We start from the raw sequence: 23,726 nt of genomic DNA on the forward strand, positions 1-23,726 counted from the left end.
TAACTATATATTATGGGTGTGGCCCAAAATTCTTCCTATATGATCCCTGCTTGTAATTTGGTGTGTCATAACTTTTGCTCATTTTCATGTCTAGGGGGTCTGATTTTATGTGGGCTGTTGCAGTTACTGGCATAATGCCCTTCTCTTTTGCACAGATCACAAATCCTTAAGTTCCTCCATGTGCCAATGGCCTGGGGTTTTGGTTGATTTGATGCCTCCTCAAACGCTCGGATGTTCATCATCATCAATCGTTTCCCCTGTACTTCCCTGATTCTTTGGTTTTTATGATTATGGTGTTGTTTTTCTCTTGACCTACAATCTCTTGCAATGTGTCCCTTTTTATGACAACTGTAACAGACTTTCATATCTGGATTTCTCGCAGGGGTGTGGGGCTTTTGTTGGGGTGGTCTTGTGGTTTGGGCCTGAATATTTGCTGCCATTAACTTATCTTTTAGTGACTCTCTGTACCTGGTGCTATTCTGATCATGATTAATGACGGCCTCTCTTAGTGCGGCCACCGAGATCTCTCTCCAGTTTGGGTTGGTGGTCTGTACCCTTGTTTTTAATTCATCCTTTAAACCATTCATTAATACCTTAACCGCTATTCCTTTATGTTGTGCATTTGTCTTGATGTCTGCGATCCCAGTGTTCCTAGCCATTATTTGCAGTGCTCGATTGAAATAATTAGAAACATTTTCCTTTTCGTTTTGCCTTATGGAGAAAATTTCACTCCACTTGACAGTGGTTGGGAAATATATTCCTAACTGTCGGTTAATCTGCCTAATACATTCCTGATTGTGTTCCTCCATACAGGGTACCTCCATGTTTAATTTACAATCAGCAATGAATTTTTCAGGGTCAACCCTGGAGGGCAAACATGCCCTCAGCACTGTCCGCCACTCTTTGTTGGTGGGTTCTGTGGCGTTTCCTAGTTCTTTAATAAACCTTTGGCATTTGGCTAGATTTTTCCCAGGATCAGGAAATTCGGACATAATTGATCTCAATTCGGTCCGGGACAAGAGACAGCGCATTGCACTGTCCTTGACGGGAATGATTCCCTGATCGTCAGTCTTCCCATTGGGGACTGAGATCACCCTGGCCAGATCGAGCTCAGTTACATCATCTTGTGTTGGTCTTACAATATGGGGTACCTCTGTTTGTGCGTGATATGAAACATTGTACGTACCTGTGGACACGACCTCACCTGACCCTCCGTTAGGGGGTTCGATTATTGCCTTTACCAATTTGGTCGTGTCCACCTGGATGGCTTTTGTGATGGTTGCTGGAAGAGGTGCTGACATCGTTCTGGGCTCACTGTCTTGTTTGTATTCCTGAGGGAGGTTTGACATGGGGGGCAACTTGCACAGGTTAATAGTTGTACATTCAACAGTATTACAATAATCATAGTTACATTTATTACACTTATTCTTATAATCTATATTACAGTTGCTAAGAGCGTTTTTATTGTTCCACTTTTGTGCTTTTCTCTCCGCAATCAACTCCTCTCCTGCTGCCATGTCTCTCCCCTCAAGATAAGAGTCAGAAAAGTCAATAGACTCTTTTTGTAATTCACTTTCCTGTTGCCATAACTGTAAATATTCATAATGTTTATTTTGTCTCTTCGTTGGTTCAACGAGACTTATCCTCCTCCTTAAATTTTGTAACACTACTGGACTGAAGCTACCTATTCTTGGGAATTTGTCCCTGTCTTGTACAGTCATTCTCTCCCATTCATCACATAAAACCTCTGTGTGACTACCGTATTTTTCACACATTACATATCGTGCCGACCCAACTGGTCGGTTCTCTGAATCAACCCGAACCGAGGTTGATCGCCCCCTACCTGAACAAATGGCCCCCATAATCTGCAGGCGTTGCTTATTCCTCCTTGGATCTTTATCTCAAGGTTTTCAGCGAACCCTTACAAACAAACCAAGATGTCCTTGGGCAGGCCGGCGGTGGTGGTTTATCAAGTACCCCACTTACTTCTCGCCCACGTTGGCCTGTGCTGCAATCACTGTAACCAGAGCTGCTGTACCCAACCCAGGGCCCCTGTGAACCTTTATTTACTGGGGCGCGTTCCCCAGCAAGTATCGGTTGTTGGATAGTTCCTGAGTGACCAGCGAACTTCCCTTCCAAAAATAAAAAATTACACAAATCACGTCAGAATGTACAAATAGCGTTTGTGACCACTTTACTCTAATGGTATTAGGTCAGATTACTAACTACTGCACACAATTACGTGCGGTCCAATCGTTCAGTACACGAGCACTACTTGTCATGTACTGAAAGATCAATGGAATCGATGTTTCCGGCCGCGATTCCTTCAGCAAGAGCTTGTATGGCCTATATGGGTTCTGCACCAACACCCCAGGCGTTGTGCCACTGGACTTTTATAGCGGACCTCTTTGTCTATTTTACCTGTTACCTTATGACCTCCTGGTCTGTTACCTTATGACCTCCTGGTCTGTTACCTTATGACCTCCTGGTCTTGTTACCTTATGGTCCGCTATACTCTACTCTAATGCTCAAATATTATTTAACCAGGGATGCCTCCCTAGCCACCGTATATGTCACTTACACGTATGTCCCTTGACGAGTACCCGGCTTTCCTTTTGGTTCCACCTTTTAAATTGTATAAACACACTCACTCAACACATGTACACTTTGTTTCTATGTCTATTTCTGCGCAGAAATTGTCTTCAGGCCAAGAGTGTTACCAATTAGGAGCAGGATCTGTTAAACTAAATTTCAGATTTTCTAAAAATAGATTTGCGTTATTTACCGCTTCGCGTTATCTACCGCTGTGCGTTAATTATCGCCTTTGCGTTACTTCACTTTATCACAACTTGAGCTACGTGGGCGTAACCGGACGCTACGTTGCGTAATGTACACTGCGTGCGTCTGCCTTTTGGATTGCGTACGCTAGTCTTTGTTAGCGACACGTGTACGCAATGCAAAGGATCCACCGTAACACAATATATTTTTATCAATGTAAATGATCCCTGATCATCTACCGCAATCCACACTGACTGCCTTGTATCTTCAGACAAACCGTGTGTTGTTCTATACTTTAACTATTACCTCTACTATTAAATAACAGCAAATCTCCTTTTAGCACTTTCTATCAACTATAAAATTTGGCAAACAGGAATAGTGATATACGAAAAATGAAATACACAAGTGAAAAGAAATGCAGGTATGTATGCGTACGCAAGACAAAAGAAAAATAAACAGTTTTAAAAAGACACAAGCGTTTTGTTCTTACTTCCGGTTACCGGGTTCCTTCAGCACTCTTTATCTAAGCGAAGCAGACGCTTATCCCGCCAGCACTATGAGACAATCTCCCACCCTTTGCTGGGGGATAATGTCTGCTGATCTACCTAGTGCAGATGTGAGAAGTATAGGACGAGTCCCCAATTGACAATGCTAAATTCCTTTGTCGTATAAACAACCCTTTATGAAGCTAAGAACACTGTACGCTGTTTACTTAAGAAGTACCGTAATGGTACGCTATCTGCGTAGCGATCGCTCAGCCGTAGGCGAGACGCTCAAGCGTCACGTTCGCTCACGGCCCAGTGATCACAGGACACGTTATTGGTTATGTCTAGGGGAATGATTCGCTGTAGCGTAGCATACGCTCGAGACCACGAGGAGGTCACCAGCGATGCAGACGCTTACAACACTATACCTTTATGTTAAAACCTTATACCAATGAAATACACTGAATACCTTAATGTGAGTACAGGGTGTAAGTGCAACCTTGTGTAACCTGACTATCTACAAAGCTGCTTGAGCGTCACCGACGCTCAAGTGAACACTTATCACTATAGAAAATACACAGATACTGGTTTAGGTTCCAAGGCCTATTAACTGTATTATGTCTAATATACTTGTAAAAGGGGATAACAGTACATATGATACACTACAATATAACAGAGACTTCCTAACCACAGATCTAAACAATAAATACAAAAAGACAATACTATACTAACCTGAATGCTATACAATACAATGCTATAATACTATGAGAGATATAAGAGTAAAGAAGAGAGAGAGAGATGGAGAGAGAGAGAGAGGAATTGGCTCACAGAAAGACAATGATTACGGAGAGAAACTTACGCACAAAGGGTAACGATCGCAAGCGCCTCTGGACAGCCAGCTTCCCGATTATCAGCAATGATAACAGTTTGAAGAGAAGTAAAGGCTGGATGTCACAGGCCCGTCTTTTATGCTACTCACACAATGCAATCTATTGGTCCCTACAGTCTCACTGTCCATTGGACGCAGGAACTCGGCTTCGCATTATAACAAAGGTCACAAGTTGATTCATATCAGTGGCCCTGGTTATGCAAAACAATGGGTGATGACCAACACATTCCTGTCTAGTGAGAAGCTATTGTTTGGCGAATACAAAACAGAATCCTGTCTGGGTTTTGTTCTATATTCATGATGTCCACTTTCAGTTGAGACAATGACATCTCAGCCCTCATTCTCCTGTATACAAATCCAGCCCCATTTGTAAACACAGGTGTTGGCCCTCCTTATTGAGTCTCAAAAGCTCAGTGTAATTAAAGGCTATTGTACTCCGTCTGCGGGAAAGATACTGATTTGGAGTACAATTGATCTTCAATTACTATTCCTGTGTTTACCTTATGCATGTGTAGATATGAGGCCCTCTTAACATGCAAACTATTGTTTGGGGGATCTCTGAGGTCAAAGAGACATTTGAGACCTACTGATGCCTGTCTCCAACTGTTCAGATGCATGACTAAGTAAGAACAAATAATAATAAATAAATGGACATAACTTCTTATGTCCATAACTATTCGCACGAGCAATTAATACGCTCCAAACCAACACCGGAATATTGCTAATTAAATACTCTTCCGATAGGTACCAAACACCACTGTCTGACTCCTGTTAGACCCTTCGCACAATACAAAGAGGGATTCCTCCGTTCAGGGACATTCTATATTAACCAAACTTTCAGAATCTATCAAAGGGACCATAATCTATAAACTACATTAATTGTGAAAATATGTAACGAATGAGTCGCACGCTACGACTACGTAAACTCTACCGTAAATACGCATACCGCGCCTGTGAGTGCACGCTATTGCGGGTATGCGCCTCCACGGGAGAGCGCACGCACGCGCAGCGCGGACCAGTGTGCGGTGCAAATATGGCAACGTGCATAGAGACATTTTTCTGACTTCGACACACTAAACAGGGTATTATGTGGGGTGTGAAAAAACTACCTATAGTTTTTCCCGAATCAGAAGAACTAAATGATGTATGTGATGAAGCGTGGGTTGCCCCCGATAAAAAGATGCTAATTTCAAAGAAGTTATTAGCTTTATACCCTTTCCCGTCAGAGGTTAGGGCGCGCTGGGAAACACCTCCTAGGGTGGACAAGGCGCTCACACGCTTATCTAAACAAGTGGCGTTACCCTCTCCTGAGACGGCCGCACTTAAAGATCCAGCAGATAGGAGGATGGAAAATATCCAAAAAAGTATATACACACATACAGGTGTTATACTACGACCAGCTATAGCGACAGCCTGGATGTGCAGTGCTGGAGTAGCTTGGTCAGAGTCCCTGATTGAAAATATTGATACCCTGGATAGGGACAATGTTTTACTGTCTTTAGAGCAAATAAAGGATGCATTTCTTTATATGCGTGATGCACAGAGGGATATCTGCACACTGGCATCACGGGTAAGTGCTATGTCCATTTCAGCCAGAAGAAGTTTATGGACGCGACAGTGGTCAGGCGATGCGGACTCAAAACGGCATATGGAAGTTTTGCCGTATAAAGGGGAGGAGTTATTTGGAGTCGGTCTATCAGATTTGGTGGCCACGGCTACAGCCGGGAAATCCACTTTTTTACCTCAAGCTACTCCCCAACAGAAAAAGACACCGACTTTTCAACCGCAGCCCTTTCGTTCCTTTAAAAACAAGAGAGCAAAGGGATATTCATATCTGCCACGAGGCAGAGGAAAGGGGAAGAGACACCAACAGGCAGCTCCTTCCCAGGAACAGAAGCCCTCCCCCGCTTCTACAAAAGCCTCAGCATGACGCTGGGGCTTCTCAAGCGGACTCGGGGGCGGTCGTCTCAAGAATTTCAGCGCGCAGTGGGCTCACTCGCAGGTAGATCCCTGGATCCTGCAGATAATATCTCAGGGGTACAGGTTGGAACTAGAGACAGATCCGCCTCGCCGTTTCCTGAAGTCTGCTTTACCAACGTCCCCCTCCGAAAGGGAGACGGTTTTGGAAGCCATTCACAAGCTGTACTCTCAGCAGGTGATAGTCAAGGTACCTCTTCTACAACAGGGAAAGGGGTATTATTCCACTCTATTTGTGGTACCGAAGCCGGACGGCTCGGTAAGACCTATTCTAAATCTGAAGTCCTTGAACCTATACATAAAGAAGTTCAAGTTCAAAATGGAGTCACTCAGAGCAGTGATAGCGAACCTGGAAGAAGGGGACTTTATGGTGTCCTTGGACATCAAGGATGCGTACCTCCACGTTCCAATTTACCCCTCACACCAGGGGTACCTCAGGTTCGTTGTACAAAACTGTCACTATCAGTTTCAGACGCTGCCGTTCGGATTGTCCACGGCACCTCGAGTCTTTACAAAGGTAATGGCCGAGATGATGATTCTTCTTCGAAGAAAAGGCGTATTAATTATCCCATACTTGGACGATCTCCTAATAAGGGCAAGGTCCAGAGAACAGCTAGAGAGGGGATTAGCACTGTCTCAAGAAGTGCTAAAACAGCACGGCTGGATTCTGAATATTCCAAAATCCCAGTTAATGCCGACAACTCGTCTGCTGTTCCTGGGGATGATTCTGGACACGGTTCAGAAAAAGGTTTTTCTCCCGGAGGAAAAAGCCAAGGAGTTATCCGAGCTTGTCAGGAACCTCCTAAAACCAGGAAAGGTGTCTGTACATCAATGCACAAGAGTCCTGGGAAAAATGGTGGCTTCTTACGAAGCAATTCCATTCGGCAGATTCCATGCACGAATTTTCCAGAGGGATCTGTTGGACAAATGGTCAGGGTCGCATCTTCAGATGCACCAGCGGATAACCCTGTCTCCAAGGACAAGGGTATCTCTTCTGTGGTGGTTGCAGAGTGCTCATCTATTGGAGGGCCGCAGATTCGGCATACAGGATTGGATCCTGGTGACCACGGACGCCAGCCTGAGAGGCTGGGGAGCAGTCACACAAGGAAGAAACTTCCAGGGAGTGTGGACGAGCCTGGAAACGTCTCTTCACATAAACATTCTGGAACTAAGAGCAATCTACAATGCTCTAAGCCAGGCAGAACCTCTGCTTCAAGGAAAATCGGTGTTGATCCAGTCGGACAACATCACGGCAGTCGCCCATGTAAACAGACAGGGCGGCACAAGAAGCAGGAGTGCAATGGCAGAAGCTGCAAGGATTCTTCGCTGGGCAGAGAATCATGTGATAGCACTGTCAGCAGTGTTCATCCCGGGAGTGGACAACTGGGAAGCAGACTTCCTCAGCAGACACGACCTTCACCCGGGAGAGTGGGGACTTCATCCGGAAGTCTTCCACATGCTGGTAACCCGTTGGGAAAGACCAATGGTGGACATGATGGCGTCTCGCCTCAACAAAAAACTGGACAGGTATTGCGCCAGGTCAAGAGATCCGCAGGCAATAGCTGTGGACGCGCTGGTAACGCCTTGGGTGTACCAGTCGGTGTATGTGTTTCCTCCTCTGCCTCTCATACCAAAAGTATTGAGAATTATACGGCAAAGAGGCGTAAGAACGATACTAGTGGTTCCGGATTGGCCAAGAAGGACTTGGTACCCGGAACTTCAAGAGATGATCACGGAAGATCCGTGGCCTCTACCTCTAAGGAGGGACTTGCTTCAGCAGGGTCCCTGTCTGTTTCAAGACTTACCGCGGCTGCGTTTGACGGCATGGCGGTTGAACGCCGGATCCTAAAGGAAAAAGGCATGCCGGAAGAAGTCATTCCTACTTTGATTAAAGCAAGGAAGGAAGTAACTGTGCAACACTATCACCGCATTTGGCGAAGATATGTTGCGTGGTGCGAGGATCGGAGTGCTCCGACGGAGGAATTTCAACTGGGTCGATTCCTACATTTCCTGCAATCAGGATTGTCTATGGGTCTCAAATTGGGATCTATTAAGGTTCAAATTTCGGCCCTGTCAATTTTCTTTCAAAAAGAATTGGCTTCAGTTCCTGAAGTCCAGACTTTTGTTAAGGGAGTGCTGCATATACAGCCTCCTGTGGTGCCTCCAGTGGCACCGTGGGATCTCAATGTGGTTTTGGAATTTCTAAAATCTCATTGGTTTGAACCACTAAATAAGGTGGATTTAAAATATCTCACATGGAAAGTGACCATGTTACTAGCCCTGGCTTCGGCCAGGAGAGTGTCAGAACTGGCAGCTTTATCTTACAAAAGCCCATATCTGATTTTCCATTCGGACAGGGCAGAACTGCGGACTCGTCCGCATTTTCTCCCTAAGGTGGTGTCAGCATTTCATCTGAACCAGCCTATTGTAGTGCCTGCGGCTACAAGTGACTTGGAGGACTCCAAGTTACTGGACGTTGTCAGAGCATTAAAAATATATATTGCAAGGACAGCTGGAGTCAGAAAATCTGACTCGTTGTTTATATTGTATGCACCCAACAAGATGGGTGCTCCTGCGTCTAAGCAGACGATTGCTCGTTGGATCTGTAGCACAATCCAACTTGCACATTCTGTGGCAGGCCTGCCACAGCCTAAATCGGTAAAGGCCCACTCCACAAGGAAGGTGGGCTCATCTTGGGCGGCTGCCCGAGGGGTCTCGGCATTACAACTTTGCCGAGCAGCTACGTGGTCAGGGGAGAACACGTTTGTAAAATTTTACAAATTTGATACTCTGGCTAAGGAGGACCTGGAGTTCTCTCATTCGGTGCTGCAGAGTCATCCGCACTCTCCCGCCCGTTTGGGAGCTTTGGTATAATCCCCATGGTCCTTTCAGGAACCCCAGCATCCACTAGGACGATAGAGAAAATAAGAATTTACTTACCGATAATTCTATTTCTCGGAGTCCGTAGTGGATGCTGGGCGCCCATCCCAAGTGCGGATTATCTGCAATAATTGTACATAGTTATTGTTAACTAATTCGGGTTATTGTTTAGGAAGCCATCTTTCGGAGGCTCCTCTGTTATCATACTGTTAACTGGGTTTGATCACAAGTTGTACGGTGTGATTGGTGTGGCTGGTATGAGTCTTACCCGGGATTCAAAATTCCTCCCTTATTGTGTACGCTCGTCCGGGCACAGTACCTAACTGAGGCTTGGAGGAGGGTCATAGGGGGAGGAGCCAGTGCACACCACCTGATCGGAAAGCTTTACTTTTTGTGCCCTGTCTCCTGCGGAGCCGCTATTCCCCATGGTCCTTTCAGGAACCCCAGCATCCACTACGGACTCCGAGAAATAGAATTATCGGTAAGTAAATTCTTATTTTTTTCTTTTTCCACACAAGACCAAGAACATGACTGTATAGACTTGATGAAACTTGAAACCGCAAGTACACCAGTCATATGAAATAAGCCCCCCTTGTGTGTGAGTGCGATTTGTACCTGTTTTCTTCAGACGACGCTTACGGCTTCGAGATCTCTCACGGCTTCTTCCCTAAGAGCCTGTGGCAGGAGAATAATCACCCCAAGGAGGACCCCACGGATAAAGGAAATGCAAATGGATGGTGACAATACGTTTATTAGATCAGGGAAGAGAAACGTCACCGCTTAATGTTTTCCAATGCCGGCTATTCAGTCGACCCTACTTCCAAAGGCAAAGAGTGGAATATCGCATATCATTTGCTTAATAAGTATATGTCATCACATGTCAGTTGCATACTCAGCATAAATGTTATCACATATCATTTGCATAATAAGCATAGATGTTATCACATATCATTTGCATAACTGGCATAAGTGTGGTCACAACCTCAACATAAGTGCTCTGTAGAACATTAATACAGAAAATGTAGTTAGAATTAAACTTGGTTTGGGAACAATCAAGCAGTATGCCACTAGATGGCGCTATGGGCACAATAAAGGCAGTCTCTGGCCCTGTACACAAGCCGGAGAAGTTCAAATATCAGTGAGGCACCTAATAGTCACGAAAACATGTTAAAGTTATTGTCCACGGTTTGGGTTGGCAAGCTCTGCCTGTGGCAAACAACAGGGACAGCACTGACTGAAGAGCCTAATGACAGTCGCAAGTGGTAGCTCAGGGACATATAGAAACAGTTCTTGCAGCTTGGCATATAGCTCAGTTCCTGGTGTAGCTGCGTAGGGCTACTGAGGTATAATGAGCATTTTGAGGCTGGGGATTTTGTGTGACATGAAACACTGTCCCTGAATGGGGCTCTCGTGGCATGCAAAAGCACCAATAAGTTTACAACCAAGGGTCTGCAGGTTAAAGGGTGGATTGACGGCTCAGAGGACTGCCTCTCACCAAGTCTCTATGACCATAAATACTGCATGTATTTCTTATGCAGGCGGACCCCCTACTAAGGCACCTCCTGCTCTCTGGCAATGTGTCACTTTGGGAGAAGAGGGTCTGGGGAGCTGTCAATATGAACAGTACCTGGTTCCTTTGCACTGGCGGCGATAGCGACTGTAGGCTCCTTCCTTATGGACTGCTCTCCCCCTTTTCCGGGTCACGGTCTCTCTCTCTGTGCCGCACTGACACACAACCTGCCTTCCTGGTCCTGGCCCTCTGATCACAGCTGCGGCTCTCCCCGGCGGCGGGTCCCGATCCCTGTGTGCTGCCGCGGCTGGCGGCTCCCTTTTAACTGTGCGGTGGTCAGCGGGCCCGTCCTCTGCTCCCGGCGACTGGGGGTAGCGACTGGTCTCTTCTCCCGGTGGTTTCTCAGTGCGCGGCTGCCGGCTCTGCCTGGCTCTCCCTTCCGCCACACGCTGGGAGGTGTAGGCTGCAGTGGTCATTCCGTCTGGCACAGCGCTCTCCTTTCTCTCCACACGCGGGTCAGTACAGCGTGCACTGCGCATCTCCTCTCCTTTTAACAGGCCCCTCCTCCTTCATTTTGCCGCGTCTCGCCCTCCAATCAGGTGGCTGTCAGGCTTCCTGCTCTGTAGGGACATGGATCACCTGCCCCTGGATCCAAAAACTATCCTGGTTTTTTCTCTCTCTGCACTGCAGTTACCTAGCAATGAGGAAGGGGGTTTTAACCCCCGCAGTCTTTGTATCACCAGGCCTCACGGACGGTCTTAGTTGTGGCAAACTGCCTAGACCTACACAAAAGGGCATTACTTGAGCCAGGGCATCACACATACAGGAACATCCTCTACTAAATGCAGATTTACATTTATTTGTGGATGGCTCCAAGAACTAAGTGGATGGGGAGCCGCACACTGGATTTGCGGTGACCACAGAAACAGACATTTTAATACAGGAACCTTTGTCACCAGGTAGTTCAGCTCAGGAAGCAGGACTCAGGGCACTACTTACAGCTTGTATGTATGCTGAGGGTCAAACAGTTAACATTTACACAGACTACAGATACTGTTTCGGTATTGCCCATGACTACGTGGTTATTTGGAAGAGCAGGGATTTTATAAGCTCTTCAGGAAAACCAATTAAACATGCAGACTGTATTAGGGCATTATTTGCTGCCTTTCAATTGCCAAAGAAATTAACAGTTATAAAGGTCAAGGCACACACTAAAGAAAATACTGTAGAGGTCAGAGGGAATGCTTTGGCCGACTAAGCAGCGAAGGCCGCAGCAGTCAAGCCTCTGCCAGACACTCAGGTGATGTTAATTGTCACATCAGAGTCATTAGACTTACAGTTATTGTGCAAATTGCAAGCACAGGCCTCAGGCAAGGAGAAAAAGGATTGGGAAAAATCAGGTGCGCAATTGCAAGGTGACAGATGGATGGTGGAAAACCGTCTCTGTCTTCCATGCTCACTTTACCCAGTCTTAGCACAAATATTGCAAGGAAAAACTCACCAGTCAAGAGATGCAATGGTGAGGATTCTAAAACTGCACTGGTTAGCGCCAGGTTTCACACAGGCCTATGTTGCAGGGTGTGTAACTTGTGCCTTGCATAACCCAGGAAAGGTGCCAGTAAAAAGTACCCCAGAGACTTGATACCCCTTTCAACGATTACAGATGGACTTTGTTTAGTTATCCAAATGTTCCGGTTATGAATAAGTGCGCATGTGCAATGACCTCTTCTCAAATTGGGCAGTAGCTTGGGCTTGCACGGTAGCAAATGCCAAAACAGCTGCAAAGAAATTAATGCTAGAGGTGTTCTGTAGATATGGGGTACCCATTTCACAGAAGAAGTATTAGGCAAAACATGGTTAGAATGTTTACCCATTGCTTTGTTATTGTTTGATATTGGGGGGTCACTCCGAGTTGATCGCTAGCTGCCGTTGTTCGCAGCTCAGTGATCAGGCTAAAAATCAGCATTTCTGTGCATGCGTATGGGCCGCAATGCGCAGGCGCATCGTACGGGTACAATGAGCATCGTGGGTTTGCACACAGTTTAACAAAGATTCCAGTCACACGGCCGAACGCAGGAAGATTGACATGAAGAGGGCATTTCCGGGTGGCAACTGACCGTTTTCAGGTAGTGCTTAGAAAAACGCAGGCGTGTCTGGAAAAATGCAGGCGTGGCTGGGCGAACGCTGGGCGGGTGTGTGACGTCAAAAGTTGTCCCTCCGTCATTAGATTCAATGCACACGAAGAGTAACTACAGGGCTGGTCTTGTTTTGCACAAAAAGATTTTGCAGGCGCTCTGCTGCACAAGCGTTTGCACTTCTGCAAAGTGAAAATACACTCCCTGGTGGGCGACGACAATGCGTTTGCACAGCTGCTAAAAACTGCTAGCGAGCGATCAACTCGTAATGACCCCCATTGTTGCTAGGACAGGATGTTATTTTTCTCAGCAGCTTCTGCATGAGCATGGTGACCTAACTTAGTATGTAATGCATATTTTTGACTCAATATTGTGACAGCAAAGTTCATTAGATTACGTCATCATAACAGTCAGGACAGCTTCTGAGTATCTTGTATAGCAGGTTTCACAGTAGTGGGATGTGGAGTTATATATGGTAGTTTCTTCCATAAGTTCCAGATAAATTGGTTGCAGTTTAGCAATTTCAGCAATGCCTTAGGTAGAAAAACATTTTAGTGTCAGTATCCACATAATGAGACTTGCAACAACATATGTAATCAATAGCATAACAAGTCCCTTAGCAATAGTAGATAATATTCCTGAAAACCAATTGGCTGTACAGTGTCAATAAAACCAAGAAAATAAAAAATATGGAATTACACTGGTATAATTATTAATAGTAGCAAACTGATTTTTTTGGGGTTTTTTTTTAAATCAATTTTTTCATTCATGTTTTCATCTATAATATCTTCTGGGCTAGTATAATTTGTCAAATAAGTACAACATTTTACTCCATACATGGTCTGCAAAGTGACATAATAGCCTGCAGATATAGTAAACAATTGGTGACAACCATTTATATTTGTCCTGTTTTATGTCTAATGATCTGCATCTTCTATGCCTATTTGTCTGTACCTGGGTAATTGGTGACACCCTATGTGTAGACATTTCAGGTGGAGTAAGGGTAGTTAGTTGTGTATATATATTTCCTTTTGTTTTGTTATTTTTGGTATAGTTACTGATCATTGCACTGTCACTTGACTACTCATATAAGAAAGGGTCAATCATTACTCTTTATCTAAGAATAACCATGCCTACAACAAGAACTGAGTAACACATTATACATCCCCCAGACCCTTATATGGCCTGGGGCCTATTAAATTGTGTTTGTACATTTTGATTATGTGTCGTGATTGGATATTACTTCCTTTGTCACTTTCTTGCAATGAGATTATTATTATTATTACCAGTTATTTATATAGCGCACACATATTCTGCAGCACTTTACAGAGAATATTTTGGCCATTCACATCAGTCCCTGCCCCAGTGGAGCTTACAATCTATATTCACTATCACATGTACACACACACACATTCACACTAGTGTTAATTTTTGTTGGAAGCCAATTAACCTACCAGTATATTTTTGGATTGTGGGAGGAAACTGGAGTACCCAGAGGAAACCCACGCAAGTACGGGGAGAATATACAAACTCCACACAGTTAGGGCCATGGTGGGAATCGAACCCATGACCTCAGTGCTGTGAGGCAGTAATGCTAACCATTACACCATCCGTACTGCCCCGTGAGATGCGTCTATCCACGAGTCTCTTCCACTCAACTTGACTTAAGTGGCAGCAGTCAACAGAACTTAGAATTGACCGTTGAATCTGGGTTCAAGAGACTTTCTCTTTTTCTTAGTGACCACCCAATCACCTTGCTTTAGTTCATGAGAGTCTTGGGATCAGTTGGTATCTGGAATATAACCAAAAACTTTGCCGTGCAATTTGGTGAGTTGTTGTTATAGACTTTCGAGGACTATTGAGCAAGGATTATGGACATTGTGATGATTCCATCTTCAGGAGATGCTTCTGTTCTATGAACTCTGGGGGTAATTCCAAGTTGATCGCAGCAGGAAATTTTTTAGCAGTTGGGCAAAACCATGTACAGTGCAGGGGAGGCAGATATAACATGTGCAGAGAGAGATAGATTTAGGTGTGGTGAGTTCAATCTGCAATCTAAATTGCAGTGTAAAAGTAAAGCAGCCAGTATTTACCCTGCACAGAAACAAAATTACCCACCCAAATCTAACTCTCTCTCTGCAAATGTTATATCTGCCTCCCCTGCAGTGCACATCGTTTTGCACAACTGCTAAAAAATTTCCTGCTGCGATCAACTTGGAATTACCCCCTCTATACAAATCCTCAATTAATCTAGAAGTTAGGGATAAGAGAATAGGGAACATGATTTGGCATGAACATAGGGGTGTTGAATGGATTAGCCCATGTCCTGAGTGCCCTTATGGCACACTTGATGTGAATGTAGGTGTCCCTATAGAATCAATGGCAAGGTAAAGGAAGGTTAGAATAGAGGTAAAAATTTTAAACAAAGAGGGGAAGTTGATAAAGATGGAAGCCATCTTTGTTCATAGACTCCATGTTTTAATATGTCTCATTGACATTTGATAAGCTGTTTAAAATTGTTTTTCAGCTCAGAGCTGATATTGGAACAAGTGGAAGGTTTTGATCTTTGTATGACCTTTTAAGTAAAAAACACAGTTCTATTTTATTGGTACTTTCTTGCTTGAAATGTTACTGTCAGCAGCTAGACATGTAGGCTTCACAAAGGTACTGTATCTGTCCCATTTGTGGTAAGGCAGGTGGGAAACAATACCAGACAAATGTATGTCTTGTTTCTAGCAAAATTCCCCACAGTTAACCCAATAAGTTCATATGTTAATTATAGAAGTTTCTAGATATATGACGTATAAGATAAGGGTTTTTAAGCCAATAAGATAGAGCTACATGTCAGGAAACTACGTCATTGTATGCAGATTTGAGCTTCTTTATGTCGTACTGTTTTTTCAAATGAAATGCTTCTGCTCTGCTACTTCCTACTTCACACTGGCTGCAGCCATGAATGAACCTGATGCTGACTGATTGAATGAGTGTGTACCTGAGCTGGGATCGATGAGGGGTTCCCTCTCCAGGCGTTGCCTTTATCACAGTTATAGCAAGGCTGGTTACCTATAACACCCCCCAAATGCATCTTAATTTCCAATATTAAAGCTGTGTGTGTGTCCACGCTGGAAAATAATAAATATATGCTTATCTGACCCATTTAATGATGCTCCCAAAGATTCATTCAGCATATAGGGGGCAATTCAGACCTGATCGCTAGGGTGCATTTTTTGCATCCCTGCGATCAGGTAGAGAAAAACTCATTTAGGTTTTCAGCTATGTCATTATCGTCTTTGATTAAGATGCCCAGCTTGTTCTTTAAAGGGCCAATACTCTCTTTCTTTAGTCTTTTGCTGTTGATTTATTTAAAAAAAACTTTTTGGGGTTTGATTTACTTTCCATTGCTACTAGCTTTTCAGTTTCTACTTTAGCTACTCATTTCTTTTTTGCATATTTTATTACAATCCTTATAGTACTGGAATGACTCCGCTTTCTCAACTGATTTATATTTTTTGAATGCTGGCCTTTTTGCCCATTAGTTCCTTAATCTTTTTGTTAAGCCACATTGGTTTGTAATTATTACTCCTTTGTTTGCTGCTGGTGGGAATAAATTTACTAGTATAATTATCGAGCAGAGTTTTTAATACCTCCCATTTCTCTGTAGTATTATTTCCTTGAAACATAACTTCCTATTCAATGTTCCTTAAAGCTTCCCTCATCATGTCAAAATTTGCTTTACTAAAGTTTAGAGTCCTATTTGAGCCTATATAGGGCTGCTTATGAAAACTGATATTGAATGTGACCATGTTGTGGTCACTGTTTCCCATGGGCTCCCCTACTATAATATTTGATACCAATTCCCCATTGTTTGTTAATACCAGGTCTAAAATTGCATTGTACCTAGTTGGTTCCTCAATTAGTTGAAGTAAGTAGTGATTATTTAGTGTGTTTTAATGAAGATGGATTATTAAAGAAATATATTGCTTGCCTGCTGTGAGCGCCCCCATTTCTTTATTTTAGTATTCCTATAGTATAGTGGATACCCAGTTCCACAGAGTGGGGACAGCTGTATTAGTCTGCATCATTTATATACATAATACAGATTACTTTTACTAACTAGCGCCCACTATTTTATTGTTTTTTTCACACCTGCCTAAAACTTTTGCACAATACTGTATAATGCCTACGATTTGCGGCCATAGAGCCATATTTAGGCTGGGTACACACTTGATAATGCGCATAACATGCAACATCGTTACTGCTATGGCGCCCCCTAAACACAGGTCTGCACTCTTTCTCTCTTTTCTCCCTCTTCTCTTCTTCTATATTATTGTTTTTATATTGCCATTACCGTAACCGCAGATATCTTTGACTAATATAAAAGATTAAAGACCATACAGCCCTACAATAAGGTGTCACATATTAATTCATAGTGCAAAACAAAAGCAGATTAATAAAAAAAGTTTAACTGCATATTCAATTCCTGATGAAAACACACTTATTTGTATCTAAAACTGGTCTGTAAGAGAATCCTTTGCTCAGCATATTCAATACCTACCAATAATCCTACTAGTAGTGCCATTTTTGCCAAAGTCTGAATTCTAAAGCTTAAAGGGGGGTTTCTTCTGTTATTATAGAGATATGGATTACAAAAATTGGGTTATGAATAGGAGGTGATTGAGAATATTGTGGAGAAGAATTTGAAGAATTGATGACCTGATATTTCCCCACAGTTGGCGGTAGGTATATACTGTACTGTAATCAACGTAATTCATTTAAATTAGAGATGAGCAGGTTCGGCTTTACTTGGATTTACCCGAATCTCCTTATTGGCTATCGGACGTCACGTGTTTTGGTTAGCCAATAGGAAAAATCCAGAAAATAAGAATTGGCGATAATTCTCGCGTAAAGAACCGAGTAAATCCAAACCCGCTCATCTCTAATTTAAATCGGTATTTCCCCTTGTTAGATTAATATGAATGTACAACCCACTTAACCTGCCATTTCTTACTTTTTTATGCAGTTGTATGACATACTGTAAATAGTACATACATTTATGAATTTCAAAATATTATAAAGTACATTTAAGAAAAAGTAACTTAGCTTTCCCATGCAGGCAACAGAAAATGAGGTAAGTACTATATTATCCCTAGGCGCACGCTCATGAAAGACATGTTCTTGACCTTTTTCTTTTTGTGATATAAGTGCTATTTCTTCCAACAGCATCACTCATTTCAATCTTCCATTTCTAACACTTACTCATGCGTTGAAATTACAGCCATAATTAAAAAAATGACAATTTTGCTATTAAATTATTATAATAATGGCTGAAATCATGCTGTTGCTAATTAGCAAACTCTTTCAATACTCTGATATGTTTAATAGTGGCAGGAATAAAAAAGAAAAATATCTTAAATTGGCATTTACATAAAAATGAGGATTGTTCACGTATTTTTATTTTTAAATAACTCTGAAGTCAGTCAGGAGCGTGTTGTGAACTATAGGATATGCACCGACGTGCTGACGCATTTTCTATAATCAGTCAGCTATATTATATAGCTATAACTGTAGTTCATTTATTAAACTGCTCTTGTCACTCTCTTTTTGCTGTTAAACAAAATAAAACAAACATAGGTATACAAAAAGTATATTTCCTTAATGTTTCAAGTTCATCTATTCTAATATTTTATTTTATGCACATAGCTTGAACGTACTTTATGTGTATGCAATACAATGCATTTGTGTAAAGTGGCTATGAAAACGCTTTACTGGCATTTTACCACTTTTTTACATCATGGAATTAATACGTGGAATTTTTACTAATGATCACTACAAAATGCCTTGGTTATACACCAATGTGCCTAGATCGGGGGGGGGGGGGGGGGCAATTATTTTAGCCTTGAAGTCACTTAGAGTTAACAGTCGAGGGCAGCTGCAGACAATATATTTTGCTGCTACAGTAACTGCATCATATTTTTTAACAAAGTTAAGTACAATATGTTGTAGTAACCAATCAACAAATACTGTAGCTTTTGACTATTCTTGTATATTGAGAGAGAAAGAGAGTGAGAGAGAGAGAGAGAGAGAGAACCTTGGCACAGCAGCTGATATATACAGCTGTATATAGTAGATACACAGATATATAAACATACTGTACATCTTTTCAGCATTACTGATAATATCACCAAATTTAGCTTATTCAAAAAATCATGTTCTAAAACCTAGAAACAGTATCCGTGATGCATTTGTTTAATGACTTGGAGTGGTATTTCTAAGTGGCACCAGCGATGCAATCGCAATTCAATTACGGTCGCATTGCACTGTGAAGACAGGTGCATGCGGCCATGTTTTGCTTCGCAGAGGCCGCATGTGATGTCACGTGGCCACCCTGAAAAAAGCCCGGAACCGCCTCATTCCTGATGCCACGCCACTGCAATGCCGCATTGCTGCCCCAGAGCGCCCCGCGAACACCTCTGCCTGGCAATCAGGCAGAGGCATTCGCATTACTGAAATGCTATCGCGTCTCCCTGCCCATGCACGCGCAATGCAGGCCCTGCACATTCGCACTGGACCCATATTCAGGAGTATGTGATCGCACCTCAGATGCGACGCTTACTGAATAAAGCCCATTAATACAGTATATACTATACATACTGTACATTTGTACATACATATAAAAGAAAGCATCAGGCACATTACACTGTAGTACATTACAGTACTTTCAAGCTCCTAAGACTTAAGCTTTGATATAGTTGAACATGTTGTTCAAGAAAACCAATTCCCAACAGTTTGAACTGACTAGACATGATACAGAAAACTGTGCACCATGATCTGGCTTATAATTAGAGATGAGCGGATTCGGTTTTACTCAGTTTTACTCGGTTCTCAAAACGGCATCTTATTGGCTATCCAAAACACGTGACATCCGTGAGCCAATAAGATGCCGTTTTGAGAACCGAGTAAAACCGAATCCTCTCATTTCTACTTATAATGAAGCTCGGAATGCATAAATTCTATGTTTTGAAAATCTATGGGGAGAAAAGAAAATATACTGTACATATAACTTAATTTATAAGTAAAATGCGGCGCTTTCCAAATAATAATGGTAAGAAACTTTCAAAATGACTAAGGCATGTCTAAAATAATTTACACGAATACCATAGAATTACTACATTTACACTGAGAACCAGGATGTGACAAAAAGGGGATCATATAAAACTGTATCAATTATTTATTCTTTAATGGACTCATACTCAGTGTCAGATTAAAGCAGGGGCAGGGCAGTAGAGAGCCTGGCTGGGCCCAGGTACTTTTCAGTAGGTGTGGCCTAATTACAGGAGGTGTGGCCATGCACCCTTAAAAGAAATATAGTGTATTTTAATTGACCTCCCACTGAGCCCCACTGGACCCCTCCATCGGACCTAGGTCCAGGTAATTGGTAGCCACCCATTCACCCCCTTGGCGCCCCTGGACAGGGGCAACAGGGGTGGTTGTTGTGGGGCCCCTGCACACTTTTTTGAATTGTAGGATTCAGGGGTGTATCTACCTATTGGCCAGGATGGCACTCGCCAGGGGCGACAGGCAAGGAGGTGGCGCCATCCGGCTGTGCCATCCATGGCCAGGGGGTAGAACCAAGTGGTACTGTTAGACTTGGTGACTGTCTGTTAGTACTGGTGCCAGTGTCCGGCAGCAGCGCACTGCACCTCGCTTGTAATCATACTCAACATAAACTACAGCTCCCAGCAGCCCTTGTTGCTGGGAGCTCCCGGCACCAAGGACTGCTAGGAGCTGTAGTTTACTTTGAGTCTGATTGATCACTAGTGCTGAGCTGTGCCGCTGGACACTGGCGCCGGCATTTGGCTAGGACCGTGGACGGAGTGGAAGAACGGGGGTGGGACTACACGACACTCACTGCCAGGCAGCCTTTCAGCATGGAGGAGAGGAAGAAAGGACAATGAGCTACTAAAGTACATGCAGTCAGCGTACCCTGTCTGTAATGTGAGGGTGGGGGGGATACTATATAGTCTGTCTGTATGTGTGTCTGCGACTGAATTTATGTATGTGTGTGTATAAGTACCTACTGTATTTATGTGTTTTAGTGTGTGACTATGTATGTGAATAAGTGTGTAACTATGTACAGTAAGTATGTGACTGTATTTGTAGATACTGCATGTGTGACTGGACTATATCATATGTACTGTATGTGTTTTGTTTGTGACTAGGTATGTAAGTGTATATGTGTGTGCCTATGGGCAGGATCATATATACTAATGGCAAATGTGGTTTGACTGCATTCCCCATATAAAATTAGGAATATATTTATTAGCACAAGTCCACATTTCCATTTTCTATTTGCATTCCCCCTATGCCCTTTATAGACTGTGTTTTCTATAGGGGTATGACGGCGTGGCGTAACGTGAATAAGAGACACTACTGTGCGTTGTAATGTGAGTAATGCACACTATTGTGCGGTGTAATGTGATACTGTGTGGCATAATTTGAATTGGAAGTACTATTGTGCGCCCACGCCCCTTCCCCACAAGGCCACATTCCTTTTTTGACACGCCTCCCGTATTTCAAATATGTGTATGTGTGTGTGGGGGGGGGGGGGGGGGCTGCCCCTGACTTTGCCAGGGGCGCTCAGACCCCTAGATACACCCCTGGTAGTATTATCCCTTCCGCAGCTCCTGCACAGTCAGTCTTGTGGGATAGTGAAGGGAAATACCACAAGACAGTGACTGTAAGCCACTAGCCTGCGCTACCTGCTGCTGCTTCTACTGTATGAGTTAGTGAGTGAGTGCGTGTGTAAATGTCTGTGTGTGTTCGTATGTGCGTGTGCGGGAGGGGGAAGGACTTTGCAAGCAATAGCAGTAGTGGGGGCCACCACAATCTATGTTGCCCTGGGCCCCCACCAGCCTTAATACATCCCTGTATACATCACTTACAGACATTTATGTGTATTTTGGAGCTGTAAATGAAACTAGATGGTTAGGAGTCCTTGAAGCACCCACTGGGTGTACTTAAGCTTCTCGGTAGAGGAGTGTAGACCTGCTAGCTGAGCAGGTTTGCATGGTCTAGCTTATAGGTAGATGAAGCTGAGATTTTGGAAGGTGCTATGGATAACTAACACATGCTGGGCTCTGACAGAGGAATCCAGAAGGGGTTCAGTATGATTTCCCAGCGGTCGGGATGCTGGTGGTCATTTTTGGCTTTGTGAACATTGGGGGTAATTCCAAGTTGATCGCAGCAGGAAATTTTTTAGCAGTTGGGCAAAACCATGTGCACTGCAGGGGAGGCAGATATAACATTTGCAGAGATAGTTAGATTTGGGTGGGTTATTTTATTTCTGTGCAGGGTAAATACTGGCTGCTTTATTTTTACACTGCAAATTAGATTGCAGATTGAACACACCACACCCAAATCTAACTCTCTCTGCACATGTTATATCTGCCTCCCCTGCAGTGCACATGGTTTTGCCCAGTTGCTAACAGAATTCCTGCTGCGATCAACTTGGAATTACCCCCATTGCTTGTAATATATTTATTTCTCCAAATTCATGCATTGTGTAATACCATTTTGAAACTTGCCTACACTCACCAACCCCAAGAAGTACGTAAACCAAATTAAAATAATAAAAATAAATTTCTGGTGCACATTACTTTAGTGCCTAACTACTCCACTATGCACTGAGCTTGCTAGTTGACAACATACTGTATAAGCATCCAGGATCAAATTATAACCCATTTGACACCTCTTGTGGCTAGATAGAAGGGCGTTGTTTAACAGATCGACAGTCAGAAGGGTAAAAGTCAATAGGTCGACACGATATAGTCAACAGTCAATTGGTTGACATGTACAAAAGGTCGAAATAAAAAGGTAGACAGAACAAAAGATCGACAGCGTAAAAGGGCTGACATGAACATGGTCAAACAAAAAAGGTCTACACAAGTTTTTTTACTTGCCACAAGGTTACTGAAGGTAATAGATTGTGACAAGCATAGTAAATTAAGCCAATGTTGAAAAAACATGAAAACACCCCAAAAAACATGTTTCCACCATTGTCATGTCGACCTTTTGAACATGTCGACCTATTGTACTGTCTACCTTTTACATATCAACCTTTTGACCTTGTCAACTTTTTGTACTTGTCGACCTTTTGACTTTTTGTCCAACATACATTATGAGGGGGGATGTAATGAAGTCCAAGTTTGCCTGAAGTGCTGGATGCCGAATGAATTCAGACTTTTTTTTAAGGGGCAATCATTTACAAGCCATGGTTGTTCCCTGTAAATGATTGCACCTTTAAAAGAGTCCAAGTTCAGCCGCCATCTCGCACGTCGGGCACACTCGAATTCCATTACATCCTGCCCAAGGTGTTGACCTATTGACTGTCGATCTATTGACTGTCAATCTATCATTCACCACCCCGTCAGGAATATATTTTATACTGGGTTTCTCATTTGGGGGCATATTTACTAATTAATAGGTTTCAGACCTGATCATTCGAATTTCTTATAGCCACTATTCATGTTCAAAAAACACATTGGCCAGAATATACTAAAATCATGTAAAGGGATAGGGCTCTAAAAGGAGCCTATCCCTACGTTGAGAAGAAAAGTGAAATGATCACAAAAGCAATAATTACTTTTCTATTTCGGGAGCCGGGACCGATCTGTGCAGTTGCGGTCAGTACAGTTGGTGTAATGGTTAGCATTACTGCCTCACAGCACTGATGTTTTGGGTTCGATTCCCATCATGGTCCTAACTGTATGGAGTTTGTATATTCTCCCTGTGCTTGCGTGGGTTTCCCCCATGTACTCCATTTTCCTCCCACAATCCAAAAATATACTGGTAGGCTAATTGGCTTCTGCCAAAAATTAACCCTAGTGTATATGCAGGGGCGAATTTAGGAATCAGGGCGCCCTTAGGCACAACAGTAATGGCCCCCATCTGCCCAATTTTATTATTTATATTGTTTAGTTATAAGCCCTCATTATGTATAATAATAATAATAATAATAATAATAAAGCAGTTAACATTTAATTCTATTTTAATTATGTGTATGTATTTACTAT

The 23,726-nt window shown here is 43.1% G+C and overlaps 1 long non-coding RNA gene across 1 annotated transcript in view; it reads left to right on the top strand.

Annotated features, from left to right (window-relative positions):
- LOC134911736 (uncharacterized) overlaps window positions 1-23,726 on the top strand; it is a 62,790-nt gene that overhangs the window by 33,568 nt on the left and 5,496 nt on the right. The window contains exon 4 of the long non-coding RNA XR_010176804.1: window positions 17,289-17,390. This is a non-coding gene — a long non-coding RNA (uncharacterized LOC134911736). The remainder of the gene's footprint in view (window positions 1-17,288; window positions 17,391-23,726) is intronic.

This window comes from Pseudophryne corroboree, chromosome 4 (assembly GCF_028390025.1).
Source record: "Pseudophryne corroboree isolate aPseCor3 chromosome 4, aPseCor3.hap2, whole genome shotgun sequence".
NCBI lineage: Eukaryota > Metazoa > Chordata > Amphibia > Anura > Myobatrachidae > Pseudophryne > Pseudophryne corroboree.